Source organism: Zootoca vivipara, chromosome 3 (genome assembly GCF_965207765.1).
Source record: "Zootoca vivipara chromosome 3, rZooViv2.hap1.1, whole genome shotgun sequence".
NCBI classification, from domain to species: Eukaryota; Metazoa; Chordata; class Lepidosauria; order Squamata; family Lacertidae; genus Zootoca; species Zootoca vivipara.
Window position 1 is genome coordinate 96,756,242 of NC_142586.1, and position 23,629 is coordinate 96,779,870.

The 23,629-nt window shown below is 43.4% G+C and overlaps 1 long non-coding RNA gene across 1 annotated transcript in view; it reads right to left on the reverse strand.

The window, feature by feature from the left end:
* Positions 1–11,452: 11,452 nt before the first annotated feature.
* LOC148686360 (uncharacterized) overlaps positions 11,453–23,629 on the reverse strand; it is a 31,405-nt gene continuing 19,228 nt past the window's right edge. The window contains exon 4 of the long non-coding RNA XR_015949144.1: positions 11,453–15,028. This is a non-coding gene — a long non-coding RNA (uncharacterized LOC148686360). The remainder of the gene's footprint in view (positions 15,029–23,629) is intronic.

Sequence of the window (23,629 nt, forward strand, 5' to 3'; positions counted from 1 at the left end):
TTGACCTCCTTTTTAGAGAAGACTCTCTTAGCTCTCAAGGAGAGGAAGAGTTGGAAGGCAGCCAAAGCATTGCCAGGCAATCAGCAGATAAGCAGTGGTTTGAGTCTGGGTTGAGTGAGGGTGAGGAGAAGGGGGGAGGCCAGCCTCTCAGTCCTTGATCCAGGTGTTTAGATAAAACCAGAAGGCAACGGAAGGGCAAGAAAGGAAAGGCGGGAGTCTGGCATCCTTCCTGTTGTGGGAGGAGCGAAACTTCAGACTGACCAACTAACGTAAATGCGAGCAGGTGAGAAGTCGGACTCTAGATGTGCCTTTTTGTAAATAGACTTACATAAAACTGCCGGAGTGTCAATGATTTCTTATTGAAGCTTGCTTGTCTGCTAGAGATCATTACAGCAGGCACTTCTGCTCTTTTCTTGTCAGCGTCTGCTTAAAACATTTTTCATTTAGGCAAACCCATCCAGACCCCCAAAGGTTATCTGTGTTTTATCTCTTCTTAGCTAGTGTTGATGTTCATAATTTTTAATGCTTTTAAATAGCTGTTTTTAACTGGGTTTTTTTAATTGAGAATTTTAATGTTTCATTTTGCATTTTATTTTATTATTTCCCTCCCCCTTCTGTCAAGTGGCATATAAATCTTGTCAAATAACAAAGTGCATAAATTGGTGGAGCGTCGGTATCAACTGCAGGGGTTGCTCCAATTCTGCTGGGAAGTCTAGCCACAAATCACAGCAGTACACTGTATCACGAGTGCCAGGATTTAGTAACCCCCACCCCACCCCACCCCACCATCCCAGATGTTTCCCTTATGTCTATCGTAGATTGGTCATAAAATAGTTAATCAAGAATTGTTGCAAGCTCTAAGCACTACATGGATATGATGTACGGTACATTGGGTTGTATTCAAATTAGGTAGTACTCAAAGGAGACCCATTGAAATCTGTGATTTAAGTTAGTCGTGTCCACTTATCTCAGTGGGTCTTCTCTGCTGTGACATGTTAATCCATTACTATAATAATATAATAATAATTTATTATTTATACCCCGCCCATCTGGCTGGGTTTCCCCAGCCACTCTGGGCGGCTTCCAACAGAAAAATGAAATAAAATAATCTATTAAACATTAAAAGCTTCCCTAAACAGAGCTGCCTTCAGATGTCTTCTAAAAATCTGGTAGCTGTTTTTCTCTTTGACATCTGATGGGAGGGCGTTCCACAGGGCAGGCGCCACCACCGAGAAGGCCCTCTGCCTGGTTCCTTGTAACTTGGCTTCTCGCAACGAGGGAACCGCCAGAAGGCCCTCGGTACTGGACCTCAGTGTCCGGGCAGAACGATGGGGGTGGAGACGCTCCTTCAGGTATACTGGACCGAGGCCATTTAGGGCTTTAAAGGTCAGCACCAACACTTTGAACTGTGCTCGGAAACGTACTGGGAGCCAATGTAGATCTTTCAAGACCGGTGTTATGTGGTCTCGGCGGCCGCTCCCAGTCACCAGTCTAGCTGCTGCATTCTGGATTAATTGTAGTTTCTGGGTCACCTTCAAAGGTAGCCCCACGTAGAGCGCATTGCAGTAATCCAAGCGGGAGATAACTAGAGCATGCACCACTGTGGCGAGACAGTGTGCAGGCAGGTAGGGTCTCAGCCTGCGTACCAGGTGGAGCTGATAAACAGCTGCCCTGGACACAGAATTAACCTGCGCCTCCATGGACAGCTGTGAGTCCAGAATGACTCCCAGGCTGCGCACCTAGTCCTTCAGGGGCACAGTTACCCTATTCAGGACCAGGGAGTCCTCCACACCTGCCCGCCTCCTGTCCCCCACAAACAGTACTTGTGTCTTGTCAGGATTCAGCCTCAATCTGTTAGCCGCTACTGTTCGTGGCTTCATAATTTATGGCATTATTTTAATTCCTGTTGCTGATTTCACTGTCTGGTATCCAGCTGAACAAATCCAGCACCCAGCTGAAACTAGATAAGTGAATCAGCATTACTTTGGATGCCGTATTTTCCACTGTTAAGTGTTAGGAAGTCTCCGCAGGTAGTGGAACCAGCAACCCTTACTGGAAGCCGACTGATTTCAACACAAATGGTTCTGATAACGAGCCATACCTCTGAGTGGGCAGCATTGGACTCTGCAGGGTGAACAATGAAATGTAAGTCTTATCTCCTGCGCCTTTTCCATTGGCTTCAGAATATCTGACAGCTCGGCCAAAGTGAATATGTACTTTGCACGATAAGGGCGACGTATGTGGCATGTCCACTGCACATTGTCTGCTTTTCAGTATGTGCCATTTCCTGTCTGATGATGCAAGGCAGGTTTGCTCTGGCATATGTTTCTAGTTCAGATACACTGGAGAGAAAGTTCAAGGTGTATAAAGTTTTGATTTAGAACTCATTGCCATAACTAGCTGTTTTTCTAGGAACAGAACAGACTCCCAATGCCCTCCACCATATAAAAAAAAGTAGTTAAAATGGTGTAGATCTGTCCTTTGCACCACTGGGGGACGGGACATAAATGGTTGAGAATATTCAGATGAAATTCTTCAAAGTGACCATTTTCCTTCCTTCAAGGAAGGGAACCAAGATGCAAAACGAACACTCAAGCCCTTAAAGATCCTATTAAGCAGGATTTCTTTCAAATGATTCTTAAGGACCATCTACAGAACTGGCTTTTGAAGGAAAGGACATTCAGAATTTGAGGGAGTTACTAAGGATGCTGTGGCTATTTAGAGTACAGTATTGGCCAAGGATATATAGGGCTGCCATATGTCTGGATTTCCACAGACATTACTGGGATTTCAAAGGTGGAATTGAAGTCCAGGTGGAATTTCTGAAAGATGGCACTTTGTCCTGGATCAATCGAAAGATCATGGGTTTGGGGGGGGCATTTTTGTTAAAAGCTCAATAACTTTCGGGATGTCCTGGTTTTTAGTTTTTGAAATATGGCAACCCTAGGATGTGGAAGATCAGGGTTCAAACCTCTGCTCAGCCATGAAACTCAACTGGGTGATCTTGGACCAGTCACTGCCTCTCAGCCTAACCTACCTCACAAGGTTGTTGCGGGGATTTGATGGGGAGGAGGAGAACCGTGTAAGTAATAATAATAATAATAATAATAATAATAATAATAATAATAATATTAATAATAATAATATATTTATACCCCGCCCATCTGGCTGGGTTTCCCCAGTCACTCTGGCCGGCTTCCAACAGAAGTATTAAAATACAATAATCTATTAAACATTAAAAGCTTCCCTATCAGGGCTGCCTTCAGATGCCTTGAACTTCATGGAGAAAAAAAGGTGAGATAGAAATGCAATAAATAAATAAATAAATAAATAAATAAATAAGATATTGGAGTAGTCCAAATCATTTGCCCTTGTATGTGCACAGAAAGTAGTACATCTAGCTAAAAGACACATATAGAGATCTGCATTGATCATTTGCAATGCATCCTTAATTCTTATTATTGTATAATCTCTGAAGGTTGTATAACTTTGGCTCTGCAGCTGAAGGGACCCTGCACTTCTGAATTTGTCACTACATTCCTGGTTGTGCCCCATACTGTGAGGCTGTTTATGGTGACATCCTATATAATAAAGTCCCTGTGTCTCTGCGTCCAGATTCCCTGTGTCCCGTTTTCCGCGCTACTGAGCATGTGCCCCAGGGACACAGGGATTGGATGCAGAGACTGCACACACACACACACACACACACACACACACACCCCTCTGCCATGCACTGGCTCAATAAGCAGTTAAAACAGAGGCCACCAGGTGGAAGGCAGGAGCAGGCAGCAAGGCCCCTAAGCAGGGCAGGCCCTCTCTCAACGTGCCCAAGGGCCTGAGGAGGAAGCCGGGACGACCAAAAAATCGAGACCCCGGCTTCTCCTCACTAACAGGCCCAAAACTGAGGCCCAAACAGCGCAAGCAACCGGGAGACCCCCGCTGGGCTGGAACGGCCAGGAAAGGCACGGGGAGGCCACCGAATGCTCAGCGCCAACCGCGGGACCCTCAGAAAGCGCCGGGGCGGGCACAAGCCCCCCGGACGGTAAAGCTCCCTCCCGGACACAGCAGGTGACTGAAAAACAGCCGCGGAGGCCAACAAAAGTAGCGGGAGCCACCCTCACCCCCAGAAAAACTGGGCGTACACCCTGGAGCAGCCGCCTGGGCCATCCAGGAGCCAGAATTCGGCCACTGGGCCCTGGCAGCAGCAGCGCTATTGACGGAGAAAAATTAGAAACCAAACGGCAGGTGCAAAAAGTGCGCAAAAACAGGGTGGGGAGGGATCCGCACTCCAAACACAAGCTTCAGAGGGGGTAAAGGAAGAAATACCCCCTGCACCCCCCAGCCGAGCCCGGGCTGTAAAGGTAAAAAAGGGGGGACTTTGGCTTGGGGTTTGGGAACGGGGGGAGAAAATTAGGGATAAATTAAGGATCAAAGGGAGGGGGGAGGAACAATCAATTAGACAAGGAGTAAAAGCCCCCCACGCGCCGCTGCCACCGAAAAAGGCCGAATGTTCTAGCGCCCGTTTATTAAACGGGCTGAATGGCACTAGTTATAAAATAAACAAATAAGTGTGATAAGAGAGTGGGCCTTCCTGGGCTTTTTACTCTCAGTTGCACCCCACGGAAGGTGCCCTGTTGCCCCACCCAAGTTGTCCCACAATACTCTTAAGGACTTCTCAATAGTCCTGAATTCCTCCCTAGCCCACTGCCGCTAGTGTTGCTCTCTAGGCTCTTGTGTTCTAATAAGCCTGTAATATCAAATTCCAGGTTCCCTGTCTGGTACTATTTTAAAGTTTATAAGACCCTATCCCTTTCTTCCTGATGAGTTATGCTTGGAAATGCCTGATAAATGTTCACCTTTTTTATTTTATTTTTTGCGTAAAACTTCAGTTCTATAAATCCCACCCTTCTTTTGCACAAAAGGCAAAACCTAGACCTTGTTTCCACCACTGCTATTGATCAAAGGTCAGCTAGAGTTTTATTTGGACCTGCGCATCAAGGAAAGGAAATATAAAATGGCCAAGCCAGATTTTAATCTTAATGGCACTTGCTTAGGAAAAAGAGAAAGAAAGAAAACGATCCTGTAGTAACTACATGCAATTTCCCCTCATCTCCATCCCTAATGTTGCTTTCTGGTTTGTTGGATACTAAGACAGCTTTAAGGAGGGATTGAGTAAATGGTTGCATTTGGATATCACAATAAACTATGGTTAAGCCATAACCTATGGTTTATTGTGATGGGAACAAGCCCAGGTGGTGATCAAATTTAGATGCTCCCCTACCCTCTTCTTTGGTGTGGCCAAACTGCAACTGACGTAAATCACTATTATAACAATAAAGGTAAAGGTAAAGGGACCCCTGACCATTAGGTCCAGTCGTGACCGACTCTGGGGTTGCGCGCTCATCACATTATTGGCCGAGGGAGCCGGCGTATAGCTTCCAGGTCATGTGGCCAGCATGACAAAGCCGCTTCTGGCAAACCAGAGCAGCACATGGAAACGCCGTTTACCTTCCCGCTGTAGTGGTTCCTATTTATCTACTTGCATTTTGACGTGCTTTCGAACTGCTAGGTTGGCAGAAGCTGGGACCAAGCAACGGGAGCTCACCCCGTCACAGGGATTCGAACCGCCGACCTTCTGATCAGCAAGCCCTAGGCTCAGTTTTTTAACCCACAGCACCACCTGGGTCCCATGTGCCATTTATGTAACACTTAAATACTCCACGTACATTCTTTGTGACAATCTTTTGAACAATCCTGTAAGGTAGACTAGTATTATTATCCTCAAATGGCCAATAAGAATGGAAGCACCAGTGGGGTGTGGCTTTTCTATGGCCACCCAGTCAGTTCATAGCAGATGCAACATTCAGACAAGGACTTCCTGACCTGCTTTTAGCTCAGACGAAATCACTGCACTATATCCAGCCCTCAGCTGTTCAGACAAAATGGCATGCTTATTTTGCATAATTTATTTTGCTTCTGGGAGCCATGAGGAATGCAAATAAAGTTACAGCACTGTGGTGTTCCATCCCTTGACCATTGAAACATCTACAGTGATTAGACTCCCCCACCCTTTAGTTTAGAAATCTCACCAAGTTGAACAGGAAAAAGCTGCAACTGATTTTTGACTACGTGCTGCATGAAAAAGTCCTTTTTTCAACCTGTCCAGAATCTTCCAACATTTGGCTTCGTTGGATGTCCACCAGTTCTCTGTCCGCTTTCTCCATGCCATACACAATTATACAAACATCTACATAGTCACCTCTTGCAAATCTTTTCTCTAAACTGACAACTTCCAAAAGCTTCAGCCTCTCCTCACAGGGAAGTCACTCCATCCCCTTGATTGTTTTGGGTACCCCATTCTGAAGAATGATGGGAATACAGTACACAAAGATCAGAGGGATTAACCCTTTTAGGAAAGTATTTGCTGAATGTATTTGCTCCCTTGTATTTGTGAGGAGAAGGCTGATCGCCGAAGAATTGATGCTTTTGAATTATGGTGCTGGAGGAGACTCTTGAGAGTCCCATGGACTGCAAGAAGATCAAACCTATCCGTTCTGAAGGAAATCAGCCCTGAGTACTCATTGGAAGGACAGATCGTGAAGCTAAGGCTCCAATACTTTGGCCACCTCATGAGAAGAGAAGAATCCTTGGAAAAGACCCTGATGTTGGGAAAGATTGAGGGCACTAGGAGAAGGGGACGACAGAGGATGAGATGGTTGGACAGTGTTCTCGAAGCTATGAACATGAGTTTTACCAAACTGCGGGAGGCAGTGCAAGACAGGAGTGCCTGGAGTGCTATGGTCCATGGGGTCACGAAGAGTCGGACACGACTAAATGACTAAACAACAACAATTTGTGAGGAAATATTGTGTATCTGGAGTTTTTATCATGCCATGTTAAAACAAGCTAATGGAAAGGGCCCACATTCAGGGAACTACATACGGTAACTGGATATTATTATTATTATTATTATTATTATTATTCATTCATTCATTCTGAGCAATTGTGCTATCTGCACTCCTTACAACCATGGTGTAGCCATCTTAAGCATTTCTTTGAACTGGGCTGTTAAAGAGGTGGACTGATCATAAAGGGTGGGGGAATGGTGCCCCTCCATGTTTGAAATGGACCATGTGGTGCACATATGGTCATATTTTTATGAATCATTTGTATATTCCTTGGCTAGGCTCCTGTGTTTAAATAATTGTGGAAGCAACACAATACAGCTGTATTTAGATATTGTTTTTGGTTCATATGTAGGAAGTGTGTGGAGAGAATATGAGAATATATATATATATATATATATATATATATATATATATATATATACCCTTCTCACAATAAAGAAATTGTCCATTCTGCTGGAATGTACACTATGCCTTGATAAAATCTATCGGTCCTTTTCAGGTGCGGAAATAAAAGACCTTAAAACACGAGAGTGATGCCAACTCAACATTATTAGAGTCTCTAAAAGTCAAGGCTGAAGGTGCTATTCATTACTGTGGTATAAAAACAAGCCTGTCTGCTTGGCAGGGAGATTGACTCTGGCATTGCTTCTAAAATTAATAACATCTTATTAAATGAAATAGCCCATACTTTGCGATAGTGTTACTTTAAGGAGCATGGCCTGGGCTGGGTGTATTGATTCCCTGAGAAAAAGGGGTCCAAGGAAAAGACCTTGAAAATAAAGTCTGAGGATGGACTCAGTGGCTTGTGTAAGAAAGGGGCCTTGTTTGCCATAATGAAGGCCTTGAAATATTACCTCCTTGAAGTGATGCGCGAACTACAGAGCTGTAGGCAAAAAACCCCACACCACTACTTGCCAAAGCACACTGTTGAATTTGGAGGATGCAAAGATCCCACCTTCAGATACACCCTTTTTTGTGTGTGAAGATGATCTGAACAGACAGTTGTGTTAGCTTGGATCCAAAATAGTTGTCTGTGAGCAAAAGGGGTCCTTTTGTTCATGGACCGGACTAAGATTCTGTGGAGGATCCAGTTAGCAGAAATAAGGAGGCAATTGTTGCTGATTCCCCCCCCTTCCCTCTTTGCTATCTCTCATGCTGCCCCAGGAGGTTCACCAACCCCCCCAGAACTTGAGGTGTTGCAGGGGGGAGAACCAACCTGCAAAAGTTGATTCCTCCACGACCACTATGAGAGTATCCCCTGAGTGTAAAGGAATCATTCCATCGGAAGAAGCCTAGTTAGGTTCCAATTATAGCCAGGGAATGGCAGATCAGGACTATATATTGTTACAGGTGCTGCTTTTGTTACTTTCAATGTGCAAATATATATCCTCCTTTTCTGCAAGGCAATGGTACTTACTCCCAAATAAATGTTACAGGTAGGTAGCCGTGTTGGTCAGACGTCGTCAAAAAAATAAAATAAAAAATAATCCTTCCGGTAGCACCTTAGAGACCAACTAAGTTTGTCATAGGTATGAGCTTTCGTGTGCATCGTATCTGAAGAAGTGTGCATGCACACGAAAGCTCATACCTATGACAAACTTAGTTGGTCTCTAAGGTGCTACTGGAAGGATTATTTTATTTTGTTCCAAATAAATGTGTTTAGCATCAGAGCAATGTTCTGTATTTGGGTTGATGCTATCTATTGGCAGTCGCAGAACACATAGAGGTGGGGAGATCTGAGACAGAGAGTAGAAGATGAAGAGGAAGATGAAGATGAGCTCCTGGTGGAATACTCAAGGTGGCTTTAGATATTGCACGGAAGCAGAAAAGGGGAGATAAAGTGTGAGCGATGCACATTTCTTGTTTAACTTTTTGCTCTCCCTTCATGACATCAGAAGTGGAAGTGCATGTATCTGCTCTGAAGAGAAGGGACAAGGAATCTGTGGCCCTCCAGATGTTACTGGACTCCAACTCCCGTCATGCCTAGTCCCCTTCCCTGCTATAGAGGAAAAAATAGACACAACTCCAGTGCTGAAAGACAAAGTACAAGCTTCTTCCATTCCTTGCTTCTGTGGGACATCTGAACTTGCCCTCAAAATTGAACTCTAAAACAGAAACTGAGGTTGTGGGAGTAAGTGCCACTGGACTAAAATGTACTTACTTCTGAGCAGACATGCCTATGTTTCCTTGCACTGTAAATGCCGGAATGGGGTGAGTTCATACAAATGGTATGGCATTATCCTTATATTCTCAGAAGTAGTGCTAATCTAATCTTTATATATAGGCCTCCATCCTAGACTTTCTTTATATAAAGGATATGAATAATTTGTCAGGCGCAGGAAGCTTTCCGGCCAAAGGCTAGCCAAACTGTGAAAAGATGGATTGTGATAATTTGGGAGCCGGCTAAGAAAAATAAATGCAGGAGAGCAATGCAGTGGGGTTTTGGTCAAGTGTTACAAATGGCTACTTAATCAAACCATGGTTGGATACAAAAATATTCCAGGCAGCTGTTCATCCTCCCTCCTCGTTTTATATTTGGGTTGCCTTTGCTGTATGCCTCCCCCCATGAAAACGGGGGCCAAATATCTTCTTTTGACTTGCTTCCTGTGTCAGGCTTGAAAATGGATTTCTGTCTCTAATGATCTATGAAGAAGATCCCACCCTCTCAATTTTGCTTGACCTAGTTTTGACCCCACCCACGTTGATGGTATAGTTCTCATCAAGGTCCTGCAGCTAACCTGTGCCCTCTCCCCAAAACTTTCCCGTAGCCTGAAATAAAAGATGGGGGTGTAAAGCCAAGGTGTCCTTTGTTTCCTCACCTCTCACATGTGGTTGCCAGTGACTTTGGTCACTTTGTCATCCCAAACACTGGTCTTTAGGAGTGTTATGTTCATAATCGGGGGCTCTCTTCCAAGTCCTCACTCCCACTGCCTACTGAAAAGAGGTGGCTGCTGGGAAGAGAGGCAGAGCCAGAGCCAGGTGAAGCATTTTGCTGCTTGAGGTAGAACAACAAATGAAATCCCCATTCTCCAAGACAAATGGCATAATAGTAACCCTTGGGATGGGTGACTGTCTGTTCTGGTTTCTCCATGTTTCTCTCTCCCCCCCCCCAATCTTGAGTTCAGTCCTCCACATTACTTTGTGATTATTATTTTTAAGCCCTCATAAAAAATCCATCAGCTTAATCAAGTGAATTGTTTGTTTGCATGCGATTTTGCTTAACGTACCCATTTTTTACAAAACAATTTCCCCTCATATGATACATTTTGTATGTTATTTTCACTAATTACGTGCATTTTAATGCACATTTTACCCTAGGTATATACATTTTTGTACACATTACTTGGTTGCAGAGCTGCACTGAGAAATTCAGAGAAATGTGAATTTCAAAGGGTCACGATTCTCTATGCAAGTTGTCTAGCTAAGCAATGTGTATAAGATGCATATGAGTGTAGATAAATGCATGTTTATATATGCACTCTTTAAAAATAATAAAAAAAATGTTTCCATAAACTGTACTCATTTTTGGGGGGAAGGAGGTATTTAAACACTTTTACAAATAAGCAAATAAGTATGCTAGTGAAAATAACCAATGCATTACATAAGGCAAAACTGCTTTGCAGAGATGTCCACATTAGGCAAAATTGCATACTCAAATGGGTCTGTTAGAAGAAATTTGCACTAAAATACTGTTGAATACTCCCAAGGACTTACAAAGAAAGCAGATTGCAAACTGATGGGGGAAATGTGGAGAATGGAGAAACTAAAGATAATTAAATTGACAGATTTGCCTCTCTGTAACATCAGGTAAGCCTCTCTTGGGAGACATTCCACAGTTCACAGTTGAGGGGCCACTACCAGGATGGCTCTTTCCATTGTGGAAAGCACTTTCTGCATTTCCAGTGGTGGAGGCACCCAAAATTGGTTCTTAACGCAATAAATTATGCACCCCTCCAAGCTTCTTCAAAAGCCATGTCTGGAGAGCAGGGTGTATTTCAACACAGATCATATCAGTGCATAGCACTGTATAAAATATTGGGATAGTTTTCTTTCAGACACATATTTGTGTGGGGTTTCTTTGTTAATCTTCCCCCATCCCAATATTCATTTAAAAAATAAATAAAATAAACAGTCTTATAGAAGGGACTTAAAACCAACCACTACTTGCATTTCTTGCCCTTGCACATGGGCTTCAAGGGGAAACAACCAATTGCAACTTGATTAAGGTAGCCTTTTTTGAAATTCTGTGTACAAGCAAAGGAATCATAATTTCAATATCTGTCTAGACAAAACACCAGATGCTCATAAAAAAGACCAGATGTCAAGTATTTTGGTCACATCCTTAAACAATGGGAAATAAGAGGCTTTAATTCACATCAGTCTCACATCCTGAATCGCCATGCAATAGCATGCAAAGACTTTAGTTATGAAACGCCACGAGAAACAGGGGCATTCATTGTGTGCCCAGGCGTGGAAAGCGCACAGCTCGCCATGTGGCCAGCCCAAGGTATGAATGAGACACAAGACATCAGAATTGGGTTGAGACTGGTCACAACTTTATTACAGATGCAAGCTGGTTTTGGCAAAGGCATTGGTTATGCATCTGGTATCAAGCAGCCTGCCTGCTGGTTGATCAGTAAGGTGGGTTGACCATGAGTAGAGAGTCGCTCCATGACATATATCAAGTGGGATGGGTCTAACTTGGAAGGTTGCTATGACCCACCGTCCCTTTGTGGACTTCCAGATAAAGTGAACCCTTACTGGGAATAGCTCAGTTGGTAGAGCATGAGCCTCTTAATCGCAGGGTCATGGTTTTGAGCCCCAGGTTGGGTGAAAGATTCCTCCATTGCAGGGGGTCGGAGAAGATGACCCTTGTGGTTCTTTCCAACTCTACAATTCTATGATTCTACGACCCCTTTATTGGGGTACTCAATGTCCAATGGTGTACCTTGATGCATTATTCACTCAAAGCTGTGAGGTAGGCAAAAACCTGCAGACTGGCCAATTTCTGCAGGGAAATTTCCTCGCTGGCCCTGAATACAGCAACCAAGCTTTCCATAGTAGGGTTCGCAGGCTGGCCTGCTCACCTTAGGGCAGGCTCACACAGAAACAAGGCAGGAGGGTGGGAAATACAATGACAATGTGGGAGAAAGAGGTGGGGCCTGGGTACAGCCTGCTTTTATGGAGGCTTCGACCACACACCCTAAGTCCTCTGATTGGCCGGTTGAAAGAGGCTTTTGGTGCGAACCCTTTTGACCAGGGAAGGAGGCTCAGCGACCCTCCAACAGCCAGAGGCTTTTTAGCAATGGAAGTGAGGCCCCAAAGAAACATCTGCAGAGGTCTGTCGGGAACTCTATTTTAAGAGGAGCTGGGAACCTGTATCTAGGTTTCTATTAAAAACCCCTTTCAGTCTCTCGCTTATCTTCATTTCTGATACTTTGCGAAGGCTGAGCTGCACCCCCAGCCACCCTAATTTGTCTTTTGTGCCAGAACACTTTGTAAGCAGTCAGCCTCCCTGTCTCTTTATCTTTTCTCCCTCTCATTTTTTTATTTTTTGTAGAAGTAGGGGGGGGGATGACCTCAGAGAGCTAGCAGGTCATGCAGTAGGTCATCTCTTTAACTCTCAGCAAAGCTACAGTGCCAGTCAAAAGTCATTGCACAGATTCTGAAGCACAGCCAACAGATTAGGAAGCAAAGATTTATGCTCCCATTGAGTCTCACCACCTTTCCCAGGCAATGTGATATTGCATGCAAAAGGCCCAATTCATTCAGTTATATTTGGCAGGATACATGTAGGGCTCTTCCAAGGTCAGTGTTGGGGTGACCTCTGATTTCATCTAACATTGCCCAACAATTGAATACAATGATACCTTGGGTTAAAAACTTAATTCATTCTGGAGGTCCGTTCTTAACCTGAAACTGTTCTTAACCTGAGGTACCACTTTAGCTAATGGGGCCTCCCGCTGCCGCTGCCCTGTGACCACGCCATTTCTGTTCTCATCCTGAAGCAAAGTTCTTAACCTGAGGTACTATTTCTGGGTTAGCGGAGTCTGTAACCTCAAGCATCTGTAACCCGAGGTACCACTGTAATGTGTGTCTGCTTGGAGAAGCTGTAGAGTAACAATGTCTAAATGGGCACCACAGTGTAACATTTCTCACCTACTTTGATGCCAGCAATAATTCAGGCTAAGCAACACACATTTTACCTTTTTGTTCCACTTGGAAAGGTAGATCTGAGAATCATAGAATCAATCATAGAATGGTAGAGTTGTGAGGTACACCAGGGTCATCTAGTCCTACCTCCTGCAATGCAGGAATCTCAACTAAAGCATCCATGACAGATAGCCAGCCAACCTCTGTTTAAAAGCCACCAATGCAGGAGATTCCACACAACCTTCCAAGGGAGTCCCTTTCACTACCTAACCTAGCCATACAATACCCATTATTTTCACTGATGGCAGCTCGGTTTAGCAAACACCAGTTTCAAAAGCACAGCAACATAAGAAAAGCCCTTCTGGATCAGGCCAAAGGCCTATCTAGCATGGGCTTACAGTCTCTTCTTCTAACTTCCAAACAACTGTTCTCTTCTCAGAACTCAGCCCTCAGCCTTCTGTATCTCAGTTAGGCCATGCTTTGAGCTTCTATGAGAGATTCCCACTTTTACCTTCTCCAGCAACTTTGCTCTCTTTCTTTCAAGCTGAGAAGACACATTCCAACGCCTTATTTAACTCAGCAGTGGTCACAGTGGAGTAAAAAACACAGTCATCTTGCTTCACATAAAAACGGGGTCTCTCTTTCAAGGGATACCACCCATGTGACCAACGTTAGCCAATCACACAAGAACTACTAGAGAACCCTCTAGAATCAAGTTACCAACCAATCAAATTTAAAGACATAGTAATGGATACAAGCATTTACAATTTCAGTGAAGTAAATTAATATACTTAACAAGAACTCCCATTTTGCTGCCTGCCTGAGACTGCAAAACAGGAAGATTGTTAAGCGTTTGATTAGCTGTTACTATACACTGATGTGTGGTGTGAATAGGGCCCTTGTATACTGTTTGATTCTCAGATGTATATGGCACAACACAGTTGCCCTTCGCACCTTCCTCTCCTGAACTTGCACGTGCTGGTCTGTGCACAGGTATTTTCTGCTAGTGGTTCTACCTTCTCCCATGGTAACCCTTCCACAAGCAGACAGCTCTGTGCTGTGACAGCTGCACATGCTCAATGGAGCACATAAGGGTCTAACTGGATCAGGTCCACATAAATATATACCAGGATGAAAAAAATGTCTTGTAAATGTTGGGTTGGGGTGGGGGGAGAGCAAAGGAAAACCAACAACCCCAAGATTAATATTTTCTTCTTGGAATATTCTCAAATATTTCCTTGGCTCAAATGTTGCTTATCAGTCAGAGATCTGCAGATATTCAATTCCCCGTTGTTAAATATTATCCCAGCCCTTTTCCCCACTCCACTTTTACAATGTTTTACATAGCAGAGCTAATGCACAAGGACAAAATATTTCCCACTACCCTTCATTATTCCTTATTAACAGACTCAGCATCAATTTAGAACATTTGGAGCTATTTAAATATCTTCAAACTGGCATCCTTAAACCTTCACCCACAATGCATTTATTAATGGAAAAATGGCAGACATAAAATATGTAGTAAATCCTCATATGTTAACCAGCTGCTGTAAGTATGAATAGGGTGTATATTGCATATAAAATCTTCAAAAAGAGCTCAGTGGAATGTCGAGAGAGAGCCTCGCAGCATTATGGAAACACTTCACTGGGAAATTAGCTTAAGCTCTAGATTTCAGCAAATCATTCTCAGCAGATAATTCATTTAATTGCTTGAGCCTGCTTTTGGCCTGCAAATTAATCACTGACATGACACTAGATGCACTACTTTTGTTGGGTGTTGATTTCTCCAATCTACTGTTTCCTACTTGAGGACATTGCCATCGATTGGAAACACTTGGAAGAGGAATGCGTTGGCTCTTGCAGAGTTCAGTGAGAAGCGGGGCGCAGTGGTGACGAAATTGCAGTGTGGCACATAGGATGTGGCAATTCTTGTTTTGCTTCAGGTGGTGAAACAGCATGGGTTGCCCCTGTGGCTCACAAGATAAAAACACCAAAATACATAACATAAGCATGTAAGAAGTCGCATGATAGAAGTGCATACAATTACACATGAGAACTCAAAGACATGCAATAAAGCTGAATATTGGATTCATCCCTTCTGGAAGGTCTATCATGTCTGCAAGCTTCACCCAACTGTACCAAAAACACCCTAAAAACCATTTTTAAAGCCCAGGTTTAAAAGTGCTCAGTTCAATTTTCTTTTTTTTAAAAAGACGAAAACAAAACCTGAAACTATTTGTCTGTAATTTGGCAGACTTTGTTTACTCTAGAGGGACTACTATGCCTGCAAATTCCATCCACTTTTGTCAGGGGAAAAAGCTATAGCCATTTAAAAATGTTTCCATAACACACAAGGGATGACAATGCTTATTTTTTTCTCCAAATAGGTTTCAGAACCAAACCTCTAGTCCAGGGGTTGTCAACCTGGTCCCTACTGCCCACTAGTGGGCATTTCAGGTTTCCAGGTGGGCGGTAGGGGGGATTCTATGGCACAAGCTGAATCCTCCTTCCATCGAGCACTGGTGGGTGGTAAGGAAATTTTACCATTAAGAAAGATGTATTAGTGGGCGGTAAGTATAAAAAGGTTGACTACCCCTGTTCTAGTCAAATCAGGCAGCCGCTGAAGCTTCAGGGCTGAGGTGGACTATTTTCTGATGCACCAAGTCAAGAGTCCCAACTAAATTGCATGAGTGCTAAACACCGCTAGTTGCATTGCGTTGCAGCCAATTTAAGGAAGTTTCACATATTTCAAATGATGGTTGTATGAATTGGCTCTAAGGAAGGGTTGAAAAACCTGTGGTGCTCAAGATGTTGATAAGCTCCAGCTCCCATCAATCCTAGCCAGCATGGCCAATGGAAAGAGTCAAGGAGAGTTGTCCTCCAACAACATCTGGAGGGTATCAGGTTTCCCATCTGTGAGCTAAGGTATGGGAATTTAGGAGCATACTTACGCATGCTTACTCAGAAGTAAGTCTCACTGTGATCAGCTTGGTGTACTTCCAGGTAAGCATCCATTGGAATGCAGAGTAAACATCTGTTTTGAACCTACCTGCTTAACTTGTGTGTAATGGGTATGTTTATATATGTTTTTTGTTGCAGCACAGTTCACAAGAAGTCACTGGAATTCAACAGAGTGCTACGAATCACATCCAAAGTAGGTGGTGCTAAGAAAGGTAAGCCAACTCTCCTAGTGTCTTTCATTAACCTGCAGTACAATATGGAGTCCACTGTTTTAACTTTCCGCACTACTGAGATGCTGTTAGTGGGCTGTGATTTACTATGCAGGTCTGCTGAATTCCTTTCGGAACTCCCCTTTGACCCTTTTGGCCATAAATTCTATATTATAAAATTGGCATACTTTAACAACTCTTTGTTACTAAGAAGTTGTGACCTGAAAAGACCTGCTTTACTCCCCTTAAGGGGAGGAAATCACTTTTTTATTCAGCACAAGATCAAAATATGGGAAATAAAACATCAAATCCTTGAGGAATGTGTGCATGATCGGACAAACTCTACCATCTAAAAATAATTTATCATTTCCAGGGGGGAAAACAGTATTGCATTGAATGATGCAGTAATATTTCTGTCTCCCATTATGTACTGTGATTTGTGCTTTTCCAAGTGAGTTTCTAATACTGCTCAGCTGAAGGATCCACCCCTGCAATTTTCATATGTTTCGGGGGTGGGGCGGGGGGGGGGGAAGACCTCTTAAGAATGGATGAATCTTCAGATGGCAGACAAATGATAACCCTTTTCAGTGGAGGGCAGTTTTATCTTTGAAGATGAAATGGCCATGGATGCCATTTTAAGCTTCCATGATGGAAGAAAGGCAGAATGAAAATGTACTAAATAAATAAATAAAATCTGCCTCACAGGACTGTTGTGGAAATAAAATGGACCGTATGGAGTTGTCTCATACTGCTAGTTCATCTCTGCTTACAGCACTGATGGGGGGACCTCAGGCTTAGAGGCCAAATGTAGCGGCGGAGCTTGGTAATATGCTACCCTGGTAAGCACTTGTCCAGCTTTGGGAAAGAGACAGGAGGATTTGAGGACCCTGTCAACAGCGGGCCCATTTCCTCACTTGCTCTCCCCACCCTCCACTTACCTTATCTTAAGATTTCGAGGGGAGGGGGAAAGTGCTGGTACTGTGTACCGTTGAGTACCACCAGGAAAAAAGCACTGCAGCCCAGGCTGATGGAAGTCGGAGTCCAACAAGATCAGAAGGTCACCACATTAGCATAAGAATATACCGTAAGAAGAGTCTGCTGGATCAGGCCAATGGCCCATCTAGTCCGGCATCGTGTTCTCACAGTAGCCAACCTGATGTCTGTGGGAAACCAAGAGCATAGGGAAACTCTCCCCTCCTGTGGTTCCCATCAACTGATATTGAGAAGCATAATTGCCTCTAACCATAGAGGCAGAACCATATCCTTCCCCTCCATAAATTTGTCTAATTCCCTTTTAAAGTCATCCAAGCTAGTGTCCATGACTGCAAATACCATAGTTTTAACTATGCAGTGTGTGAAGACTTCCACCATTCAGCTTCATTGCCTATCGCTGACTTAGTTAACTGATTCCATTAAAAAAAAACCAGATGCACCCCAAACTGGTGAAGTTCAAGCTGACCAGTATCTCCATCCAAACAGCAGCCATCTTTACAGAGAGAAAACAGCTGACCGTTCACAAGTTCCTTCTACTTGCACACTGGAATCTTATAGCATTGCTGTGGCATCATTTCCCCACAATTTAGCTGGAAGCAGAGTTAAAAGCTTCCACACAAGGAATTAATACTGTGCTCTGTTACACAGCAGTGCCCTTTGCTGTGACCAAGATCCTTCCATGATGTTCATACGTAAGCCTCACTCAGCAAATGTTCCCAGCAACGTTAATGAAAAGTTTCCTCTTTGTAGGTTCATCATGTTTTATTGCTTCCTGATGAGAGCGGCTGGGGAATCAGTGACAGCCTTTTAATTGTCGCGATTGCCCAGATTCTTAAAAAGTGTAAACAGATAAGAACATTGGCAGGATTATTGTAATAACCTGCAGTTTCATAAGAGTATGTATTTAAAGTAGATGCATAAATAAACTAATTAAGTTGGATATGCAGAAGATATTAAAAATAAATTTAAGGAACCGCAGAAAGAGGGGGAAGGAAGTCAAGTTTCGAAATGTTAAAATGATTGTAAAATCAGTGAAATGTATAAACCTGAAAAGTATAATTTTTAAAAAATGAACAATTAAAAAAAGAGAGAGAGAGAGAGCCAATCACATAGTATAAAGAATCCTAGCCATGCTTTGCCCTGACACTAACCATCCTTTAGTAACTTCCTATGTAGTTTGAGTCAGCCTCAGCAGCATTGTTGTTGTTTAGTCGTTTAGTCGTGTCCGACTCTTCGTGACCCCATGGACCATAGCACACCAGGCACTCCTGTCTTGCACTGCCTCCCGCAGTTTGGTCAAACTCATGTTCGTAGCTTCGAGAACACTGTCCAACCATCTTGTCCTCTGTCGTCCCCTTCTCCTTGTGACCTCAATCTTTCCCAACATCAGGGTCTTTTCCAAGGATTCTTCTCTTCTCATGAGGTGGCCAAAGTATTGCTCAGCAGCATATGAATAACTAACTGAAGCCTTCTTTCCAACAACTCCAATCTGTGTAGAGATGCTCAGAGCAACAGACCCAGACTTTTTGAACCTGCCTAATGGTCTGTAGCTTTGGTACATAGAAAGAAAGAAAGAAAGAAAGAAAGAAAGAAAGAAAGAAAGAAAGAAAGAAAGAAAGTTCATCAGACTTTAGCTCGTCAGGTCTATGCTGCCCTCCCACTGGGCCAGCATTGATGAATGACAATAGAAAATTGCTAGGAGCTGGGAAGAAAATAGATGGCCTTTGGGGTTTTTATAAGGTACAGGTCTTTGTCATGCCCCAACTAAATCCTAATTACTCTGATTAACAATACAAGTTTGTCAGGGCCAAGGCAAATTGCAAGGCTTTGCTGCTCCTGTGTTCTTCCAGTTCTGGAAAAATGCTTGCAGAATGAATGCATTAGTGAAGGCTGCATATAGAAATGGAATTGGGAGAAATTGTGATTTTTCACGAGGATTTTTAACAAAAGCTTTGGAAATTGCTGCAGAAATGTGGAGAACTTAATTTAAGGTTGGGAAAAGAGAAACCAAGAGAACCAGAAATGACAGATTCTTGAAGGAAAAGTGGGACTTAACTTTAACAAATATGTTTAATAATAAGAATAAAACTATTGGGAGCTGGAAAAAGCATTTTTCAATAAGGCACGGTGCAGGGAAGTTTCCTCCTCAACTGGGTAATTTACTTTCTTTTTGACTTCTCATTGGGTGAAGGCAAGCTTTAAATGTACCTCTTTGGATCCCAGCCACGGCAATTGTATGTATATAAAAAACACATCTGCAAAGTTCAAATCTGCTGAAAAAGCACAATCTGATGCCTCAACTGGTCATGTCCAAAGAGAGATGTTTCTGGCCAAGCAGAACCACAGAGAACAGTACTTCTACTTTCAGCAAAGGTTGCCTACAAAGCCCACTGAAATATGGCTTGAGAGCTGAGCTACGCTCTAAATTCTAGTTATCGGTCATTAGTCACCTAACACAGCATATGAAAAAAGGAGCAAGCCATTAGAGAACTTAGCCCAGCTGCCTTCACCTTCTCCTGCCATCCCATAATTCAATGCTGCAGGAAATACTAAATACAATTTATGGTGTGAGTTCTTGTTGAGAATATTATTCAACCCACATTCCACATCTATTTTTCCCCCCTTTCTTCCAAACAATCCATTAGAAAAAAATAACTCCTTGAAGTGGCCATCGATCAAGCCAGAGCCAGCAATTTATTGGCATCCAGATAAGCACTTTTTCAGGATGTTTTTTTTAATTATTATTACAAAAAGTGTTTCACAAATAATCTTTGGAAAGCTTGTCAGTAGGATTTTTGTCTGTATGGGGAGATTGCAACAGAAACCTGGGATTTCTGCAAAGTAATGGTTTGTGCAGAAGCTTGAAATATTTCCCTCCCCTCTTCCCCACTGGCAACAAGAGGACTGTTCTGGGACCCATACCATACCCATGTCAATAAAAATAAAATATCTTCTTTATCTTCTTTTTAAAAAAACCTCTATGAATTCAGAAAGCTTGAAAATGCCTATTTTGCCAATTCACCGACATACTGGATTAGCACACCACACAAAATTTTGTTGCTACAAAATACGAAAAAAGAATGTCCCTCTATCAAGAAGCCTCCTCAATCACAAAAATCCTTATTAGAGTGATTTGATGTTCATATTCTCTGCTCAAAGTACTGAGTTTGGTGTATGCTGGCCAACCAGGATATTCCTAGCCAGCAAATGCAAAACAGGACTGCTTCACTCATGTCCTGCCTCCTCCCATATGAACTTATCTGGACCCTGCGATCATCATCTGAAGTCCTTTTCGATGAGAGGGTACCAACACAAGAATGGGCCTTCTCAGTGGTGGCTCCCTGATTGAGGAACACTCTCCCCAGGATGGCTTGCCTGGTACCATCATTACTTGTCTTTGGGCATCAGGCAAAAACATTTCTTTTTGGTCAGGCTTCTTAATGGGTGAGATGCTTTGTTGTTGTTTAGTCGTTTAGTCGTGTCCGACTCTTTGTGACCCCATGGACCAGAGCACGCCAGGCACTCCTGTCTTCCACTGCCTCCCGCAGTTTGTTCAGACTCATGTTCGTAGCTTCGAGATACTGTCCAACCATCTCGTCCTCTGCCGTCCCCTTCTCCTTGTGCCCTCCATCTTTCCCAACATCAGGGTCTTTTCCAGGGAGTCTTCTCTTCTCATGAGGTGGCCAAAGTATTCGAGCTCAGCTTCAGGATCTGTCCTTCCAGTGAGCACTCAGGGCTGATTTCCTTCAGAATGGATAGGCTTTATCTTCTTGCAGTCCATGGGACTCTCAAGAGTCTCCTCCAGCACCATAATTCAAAAGCATCAATTCTTCGGCGATCAGCCTTCTTTATGGTCCAGCTCTCACCACCAGATGCTTTAGCCCTGCCTTTTAAAAATATGAGTGAGCTTTAGATCTCCCCCTGCTTTGTTTTTATGTTGCTTTTAATGTATGTGTTACTTATTTCTTAAGTCATTTTGAATAATTTTTTTATATTAAAAAGTGACGAGTAAGTTCAATAAATAATAATAATAACATCCCCAGATGGCATTCAGTCATGATTGCACCACACCCAACCTATTTCTGACCCAATGGCTTCAAACTTTCTTAATGCTCTATTTATTAAAATACCTCTTTGGAACTAACCAGGGTTTGCAGCCAATGAAAACATTGGCTTCAACGGGAGCATTCAGCATGCTAATTCATAAAAACGAAGGTAACAATACATGAAAAGCCTGTCACTTGATTTACACAACTACTTCAAGGTTTAATAACATTTAATATTGTTGCATAAAATAATTATGTAAAGGGCAGGCTTCTAGTTAACCGTAGAGACATTGCCAAATCGTTACTGATCCGATGGAACTTTGCCTGTTTTTCAAGGCTTGACACGGTGGGTGGGCTAATTTCAAGGCGACTGGGTTAGAATTTAATACATTTTGCTCATATTATGCAATGGTTAGTTTTAAAAACCAAGAACAAGTGTGTGAGGTAGCTACATTCCTCACTGTCCGTCCTGATAGAGATGAAAAGGTTAAAGCAAGAAATTAGCAGTGCTACTGGCTGCAATCCAGTACATTTGCACAATTGAGATTATACAATCATGGGAGGACTGTGCAGTTATTATGGAAGTGTTGAAAAAATGAATGTGCAGGGGGAGACAGGATTTCACCCAATAAGATCTGCTTATAGTGTAGCTCAGCGGACTCCCACACACTCCTTTAGAAGTGTTCACTGTAACACCATAATATTTCCACATTCTAAAAGTGACTACACATTTGTGGTTGCTTCCGCAATTTCTTTTCTCTGGAATTGTAGGTTTTTGGTGATCTATTGTTTTTGGGATAGTCGCACCACTTTCATGGAACATCAAGAGCTGCCTTATACTACATCAAACCATTAGTCCATCTAATTCAGTATTGTTTACACTGGGCACCATCTGTGAAAAGGTAACTGATGGCCTCTCCTTGCTCTGGCACATGGGTAGGCAAACTAAGGCCCAGGGGCCGGATCCGGCCCAATTGCCTTCTAAATCTGGCCCGCAGACCAGGGGCATAGGAAAATAGGGGCGGTGGGGGTGGGCCGCCCCGAGCTGCGTGATCCCAGGGGCGCCATTGTGGCTGCCCGCCCCGCCCCCCAAACACGCCCCCACCTCTGCGGGTGGCACATCCCGCCCCAAAATGTGCGTCCCGCCCCTGCGCACAGTACACCGCGCCCCCAAAATGCATGTCGTGCCACGCCCCCAGAACACGCACTCCCGGTCCCTGGGGGCAGTGCGCCTGCTCTCCACCCCCGGTGGCGGAGCATCAAGCTCCGCCCCTGCTGCAGACAGTCCAGGAATCAGCGTCTTTTTACATGAGTAGAATGAATCATAGGCTTCTGGTTGTTGGATCTGCTTTGCTTTTTATACCAAGCACAGCCTGGTTCAAAAGACATAAAGGCCACATTCACGCCATACATTTAGGACATCACGTTAAAAAGTTGTTGCGTCCCCCAAAGAATTCTGGGAGCTGTAGTTTGTTGAGGGTGCTGAGAGTTGCTAGGGGACCCCTATGCCCTTCTTAGAGCTCACTGTGAAGAGAGATTGGTTGTTAAACCACTCTGGGAAGTTGTAGCTCCGGGAGGAGAATAGGGGTCTCTTAACATTGCTCTGCACCCTTAATAAACTGCGGCACCCAGGATTCTTTGGGAGAAGCCATGACTGGTAAAAAATGGCGTCATAGTGTTTCAGATGTATAGTGTGAATGTGGCCCTGCTCAGTTGATTATCAAGCGCCACAGGGGTCTGTGTGCTGGTATCCCAGCCCAACCAACTTCCTCTCACGATGAAGGGTAAAGAGGAGCAGAGTGAGGCTAGAGGCAGCGGAAAGGAAACAGAACCATGGACAGGGATAGAGTTGTCTAAAAATCTCAAGGTCAAGCTTATCAGCAGAAAAGAAAAGAAAAATCTTATCCTCACCTCACTCATTTATTTTGTGGAGGTTATTTTTTAAAATCAGTTTTGCCTGAAAATACAGAACAATTCCTGCACATTATACATGTTATTAGCTGCATTATTGTATGCATAATATTATATGCATATTAGGTACACATACACTCCATAATCAGATATGTATTTATCACAAATGAACTTGATAAACAGATAAACTCATGCATACTTATCAGGGCTGAAGCTCAGTTCTGGTAAGACAGGAAGGTTACGTGTTCTAAGTTCTTGGGTTCAATAGGTGCAGAATCAGCCTGTTCTCGATTTTCCTGGAAGGAGCAAATCTACCCGGAATCCAACATTGTTACAACATTGTCAGGTGACCTGGGTAGATAGGAATGCCTATTTCCAGCTCAGGCTGCTTTGCCAACTATGACTCCTTTTGGTCAGAGCTGACTTGGCCACTGGTACTCCATGTTCT